Below are 6929 nucleotides of genomic sequence, written 5' to 3'. Positions count from 1 at the left end.
GCACTCTTTAAAAATCTTAGCAATTTTATCTGCCTGTTCAGCTTTGCCCAATTTTGAGTCAACATCATTGCTTTGGAAATGTGGGGTATCTTTGCTACTTAACCTTTTGCAATTAAAAACACCTTAATATTTTGCCAGATATCCATACCCTAGATAATTAGATCTCTGCTATCTTTGCTCATCTTACTTCAGGAAAGAACTTCTCTCACTTTCCAGGTACCAATATACCAATGTACCTGGAATATTGATAGCTCATTGTCCAGGTATCAATATTTAAGTGATTTGGAGGTATACCTGAAAGAATGACCTGGTTACGTAGAGTCAGTTGGGTTTGTAGAGATGTTGTGTTTATCTCATTGGTTCATTGATGTTTCACAGGGAAGTGGTGTCTGTAGTTGCAGTTTGTTTTCTGTTGCTGTCTTTTCGTACTAGAAGGCTGCTCTATTAGATAAGACAACAGTTGTCTGTCTGCCCCTGTCATTCCTGTTACTGTAATATCGAGCAGAGTTGCCGTTCCAATTGCATTCACCAAAAACATTTTGGGTTCCTCGTGGCAACACTGAAGTGCTTTGAATTGCTCCCTGTCGTTAGATTTCTGAGTCTAAGTCCTAACGTGGAAATACACTATTGCAGGATACCCTCCATTGTCTCAAGGGTAGTTTTACTCTGTTGGCAATACAGAACCTGATGTCTACAGTTCTCTGCTGAGTTCACATAAGTTTTCTGAGCATTCCTAATAGTTTTTACTTGACTTGTGAAAGCTACCCGACCTCTCTGTTGTCCAAAATCTGTCTCACAATGTTCTCTCCATTACATGACTCATTTTTGCTGTGAGACAATTCCAGTTTCTCCTCTTGATCTTAAGGAAACTGTTTACTTTCTTTTGATGTTACGCTACTTTTGCTTGTGTGTTACTGCCTGACCTCTGCAGTTAAGATCAGTCAGATGTTTAAAAATTATTTACCTTCTATCATGTCATATACATATCAAATATCACGTTTGGAGTTTCTGCTTCTTGTCTTAGTATAGTACTTTTTTTATTTTTCAGTTTACTTATTTGTAAACTCTGCAATAATTACTGCAGATAAGCCAACATGCACTAGCATTTGCCACTCTCCATCATATCTTCATGTTTTCCTTTATATTCAGTTTGTTTTCTCTGCCTTTTGCAATTGCACAAATATTGGTATATTTTCCTTGTTTTTCATGAGCAAACTAATTACTTCGGTCTCTTCACTGCTTATGCTCTGCATTTGCAGATGAATGTGTTCACGTGTACATGTCTATGGCTCTTAGTAAAGTTAATGTGAGCTCCCTGAACAGTCTTAGTCAAGCACATTCATCTTGTCTCTATAATTTCTGACACATTCACCTTTTTAGAAGTGACAATCCAGGAGCTGACTGTTTTGTGATATGCTGGTCTATTGTTTCTTCAGATCTTTTCTCACAAAGAAACCTTTTATTTATGATACCTTTTGAAAAACTAAATGGTTTTTAAAGCATCATTAGGATTTTACACAGTTTGTCTTGTTTCAATTCTGCAAAAACATATAGCAGTTTTTACCAATTGCAGCTGTTGGTGAGGCTGAGCTTACTCTGATCTGCATTATATCTACATACTAGTGCTACGAAACTGATCTTCCCTTAAGTCCAGCCCTGCAGGGGTAGAAAATCTATGGGGTTGCTAGAATCAGGTTTCTTTGATTTTTGGGGGGCTTCTTTTCCTTTGTGCTATTCAGAATTAAGAAAGACAGATATCCCAGGCCACAAAACAGGCCAGTCCTTTTTCCAATTACTCTGTCCACTCATCTAGCACTTCCTGAAAGTAGAATTCCTTGAAGTCTGAGGTATAATCATTGAACAGCTTCTCCTATATGGAATAGTGCCTATTGAACACCACAGGTCAGTGCTCCACTCAGCTCTATACTACTGCATGACCTTTGATGAGTCACTCATCCTTTCTGTACCAAGATGACTAAATATTTAATTTAAACAGCATCAATTGGTATTTATGCCAAAAAGAACTGCTCTATAGTGATACAGATGCACAGGGACCATTGGATGCAGTCCCTGTGTATACATATATAAGAATGGTCCATACAGATGGGTTTGTGTGGACACATTCTGCGCCCTTACCTGGCTGAAGATGCTAACAGAAGCATTGCACCCCTGCCCTTCCAGTAAAAACACTTTTTCCCTTAACTGTAACCACTGTGAAGTAATTAACATGAAAATAACCTCTCTGTGAACAAGGTATGGGCTCCTGTCTTAACAAGATCAATGAAGAATGAACAAGAGAAGCGACACTGTGAAGGTTTGATCCAGAACGAAGGTCTACACATGAACTGCCCTCCCAAAACAGAATGAGGAGGATGCTCGTAGGGTCACCTATAGCCTCAAGTACCAGACAATTTTTGTGGGATGAGCCAGTTTTCTCTGTTGTAGGCTTAGTTTTATGTGGAAGAGCTTGACTGGTCACATTCAAGGCATTTTTCCTAGCTGGTATGCATTTTCAGGGTTTAACCCTGAGCAACACACAGACAACTTGAGTAAAACCATGCACCAGTTTGTCTTTGCAAGTCATTTCAAGTGCCAGCAGGGATAAATAATGTACAAGAACTTCCCAAGCAACCAAATGAACAAGGAGCTCCCTTTCCCCTGGCAGCTTTACATGTCTTTAAGCTAACTTAAATATAATGATAAAACTCAGAGTTTAGGGACTTTCATGGGATTTGTAGCAATCTCAGAAGAATCACAGCCTGATGGGATGAGGAACAGCTCATAGTCAGCCAGCCAGATAATGATGTCCCACATGAAAAGTCATTTCATCAACCAGCCAAGTAGAACTCAGCAGAAATTATGAATTTTTTCTTGGAAGGAAAAACAATTCTGTTTTATATAACATTTTCTTAAATGTGCAAGAGAGGAAAAAAGGAACTGAAAATGTAGTAGCTTCTGGTGACACCTAGCTTGTATGTCACATTTCTTCTAAACTGAGTAGCAAACACAGTCCCATCTGAAGATGATGTTAACACTGTTAACCAGACCTACATTTCTCTATCCTGTTAGCTTGCCTGAATTGAAGCAGTACTTATGCATGCTCCCATCCAGTCTGATTTACCAGATAGTAATTAAGGTACCTCCAAGTCCATGTCCAAGAATTTGCCAACCCTCATCCATTAGAGAGATAAAGCTACCACCCAAATGAAAGCTCATGTCAGCAACACTGTACAGAAGTACCTTGCACAGGTGAAGGGCACATGACACTTGTTTGCTCAGTGACACACAATTGCATTAAGGTTGCTTAAAATGCTGACATTACATCTGGGTGTTTGGCTCAGGGATCATATGAGTCATGCCACAGTTAAATTGGACTGAGAAGAGTTGAGGAGTTTTTAAGAAAAAGTCTCAGGTGCAGGTAAACAGGACTCTGCCAGAACTGCAGAATGATGAGACATTGAACTGTACCGATGCCCACCAAGAAGCCAAATGGGTGATCAGGGAGATACTGCACATGGACCATGGGGCCACTATTGGAATAAGAGCCACAAAATAAAGAGCGTGTTACCTTTTCTGAGAGATTTATATTAATTTGGTTCTCTGTAATGGTAATTTGCTACTGACAATAGCTTTCTCATATCTTCCAGACAGTTGTTGCACTGAGACCATCAACAGTAAAGAATCTTTGTCCTTCATTAACTTCTTATGCAAGCTTTAATTAGCCCACAGATCCTAGTAATAATAGTCTCAGGAGACTGATGTCTGAATGTACCAATAACCTCTGCAGTGAGCTGTACCATCCATCAGCAAATCCAGGAAAGTAAACTGATGTAAAAGTTTATACCAAGATCCCTTTTCCTCCTTCACAAGACAGTTGGAAAAGGGATTGAGGAAGCCTGTTTTCATTTTCCAGGCTCATCTTTTCCTTCACTAGCTTTTAATCACTATGAAACTTAGTTATTAATGTATTTGAAGTCAGACTCCGGCTATTTAGTTCTTTTGAGACAACATCGAGCACAAAAGATGCACTGTCTCCTCCTGCCTGTTTCTGTTACTGCTGTTACTGTGGTAATACTGTGCTGGAACCTGTGGTGTTGAGCACTATTAAACACTGACCATCAAAGCAGCATGCCCATAGCAGCTAGACAGCTGGTGAGATACACCCAGAGAGCAGAGTACAGGGACCATGGAAGCAGCACTACTCAGTATGACAAGAACTGATTCTAGCAGATGAGCAGTCCCAACTCCTAGACTGATAGCCCTGGTCCTTGGAAGATGCTTTGTTTGCCTTCATTACTGCATCTGCAAATTGGCCACTGAAGCTGCTGGAGCCCTGTGCAGATGCTGTGCTCTTCCCACAGGAAGCACATCTGAAAATCAGGTCTTCTGAATGCACAAAAATGCAGAAAATCTCCCCAATCTCCCCATGACCTTTAAATGGCACATTGTTTGTCAGGTAGCTGAAGGAAATGTTTCCTTGGAGTGGGATGAAGAGAGTGCTAAGTGTGTTTATTTTCTGTAACCATACACTTGGGTAGGTGTCTTAGCCCACAGTGCCAGTTTTCCAGCAGTCTCCCACGCCTCAAGGCATCCCTCCTGTAGTCAGAAAACCTGCCAGTATGTAGGTTCTAGAAAAGGAGTCCAGCAGTGTTCAGCAAACTAATCCTCCCAACCTGCAGGTATCATTTATATTATAGTGGCTGTTAGATGTCATAAACTTGGAAGAGCACCACCTTATGCTCTGAACTGTGGATGTACGCGTGATCCTTTATGCCAGCTCTCCTATTTCTAAAACTCTCATCAGATCACAAGTTAAAAATACTTGAAGTACCATGGCCTGTCTAATCGTCTGTGTGAGAAGCGAGTTCTCTGTTAGCACCACGCAACAATGAAATCTGCAGTGTCCTTATTTTAGTGTGCTTTCTGGTTCTCTGTAATACAGACACTAATGAACTGTAACCTGGGAAACCACTGAAAGTCTGTTGGCTTAGTGCATGTGAGAAGTTTGGCTAGATTAAGGTGTCTTTCAGAAAGGAAGCTGAAGAGATGTTTACCCCCCACAACCTCATGGTCTTAAGACTGTTCTTTTAAACTAGCAAAGTTTCTTGAAATTCATGGAGTTAAGTTTGTTGATTGTTTGTGGGTTGTTGTTTTTTTTTTTTTCCTACCTGCAATGAAACAACAACAAATGTCCGGAAGTGAAAGAATCTCTAGTTACCAAAATAACTTGTGAAAAGTGGGAAAAATGTATTTGCAAGACTGGGGTAAATAATATTTTGCACTTTGAGAATGGGATCATCATGCACAGATTTCTAAGCACTGCATATGTATCAGTTAAACCTCATACTATCCAATTAACATTACCCTTGCCTTATACAGGTAGCTGAATGACAGGGAGGGTAGAGGAGGGTAGGACATTCACTCAAACTCACACCATGAACTGGACTTGGACTAAGACTAAAAGTCCCAGACCTCTCCTTCTGGACCTCTGTCCATAAAAATGCTGCCCTCCTTCTGTAGCACTTCAGTAGCACTTCTCCACAAACACTTCTGCCCACTCAGCTCTCTCTCACCTTGGTCCTACTCAACACAGGTGCTTTCTGTAGGCACACTTGCCAGGAAACCTCTCTGGTTTGGACAAACTCTGCCTTTGATCCCTCTCCTCTCCCACTGTCTCATTCCAGCAATCAGCTGGAGAAGAAAATAAAGGGATAACAGGTGATGGTGGTGGCAGGAAAGTGCAAGGGCTTTGCTGTGACAACTCCCACAAAACATCTGCTGTCTACTGTGGCTGTCTGAGCTCATGCTCTTAGGACAGCAGCCCCTCTCTGCGTGGAACAAGATTTCACCAGATGCCGGTTCCTGCTTAAACACACCCAGCAGAACCTGGTGTACCAGGAAAAAGAGGGTGATGGAGGAAAAAAGTATGGCAGCACAGTACTCACTGGGATGTACGATTTAAAGCACAGGTCAAGAAGCAGCTCTGAACCAGTCTTCTCCACTGCAACCTGCCAGTTCCTGCTGACCACACTTTTCTTCATAGCTTTGCTTCAGTGACTTCTGATTCTCTCCTCCCTCCCTAATTGTTCCTCCTTTGCATCCTCTGCAGAAGCAGCCACCTGAGCACCCTTCCCAGAGCTGCACCCTTCATTGTCTACTCTCCATCAATAGTTGTTCCCTGGTAATCTCTCCAGTTACAAGCCAACTTGCTGTCTGTGTATAGGTATTTGGCAGATCTATGGCTCTACTCCATCTGAGCCGGTCTTTCACTTGCATGCAAATCTGTCTCTGTGGTATTTCCTTATACATATGTAATCTCTAACACAAAGTCAACAGGGCTACAGTCTGTCCCACCATGTCCCCTTCCTCTTCTCTAGCTCAGTTGGGATAACACTGCCATCTTCTCACCCCTGCCACTCTCTGTGTCTCATCTTCTGTCCCCATATCCAGGCAACATCTCAGCCTGACAGGTTGTTTTTATCAGTATCCCTGCTATCTACTTGTCTTGTTCAAAATCCTTCTATAAAATAATTTCCCTGTGCTGCTCCCTGGGTCCTTCACTTTCTTCTTCTCTCGCATTGCATATATGTTTTTTTCTTTCTCATTTTTTTCACTCCCCGCTCTTCAACCCTCCAGCCCATCCTCGCTCTTGTCTTGCAGCCATTCTCCCAGGGATCTAAACATGCTTCTAATCAGGCTGTGTGTCAGGAATTACTGATTCAGAGCCCTAACATGCATCATCTTTCTTTATCTTGTCCCTCACACAAGATAGATGCTCTATGAAGTTCCACAGACATGCTTATTTGCACTTTCAAATATTCCTTAAATTCTCTTTTGCCATTGTCACCAAAATGCTACCAGCCAGCTAGGCAACTGCTAGCTGGAGCCCCCTATCTCTGATACTAATAGATCCCGCATATTGCCATTTA

Source organism: Athene noctua, chromosome 6 (assembly GCF_965140245.1).
Source record: "Athene noctua chromosome 6, bAthNoc1.hap1.1, whole genome shotgun sequence".
NCBI lineage: Eukaryota > Metazoa > Chordata > Aves > Strigiformes > Strigidae > Athene > Athene noctua.
The sequence above is the reverse complement of the archived record's forward strand: the minus strand, read 5'-3'. Positions refer to the sequence as shown.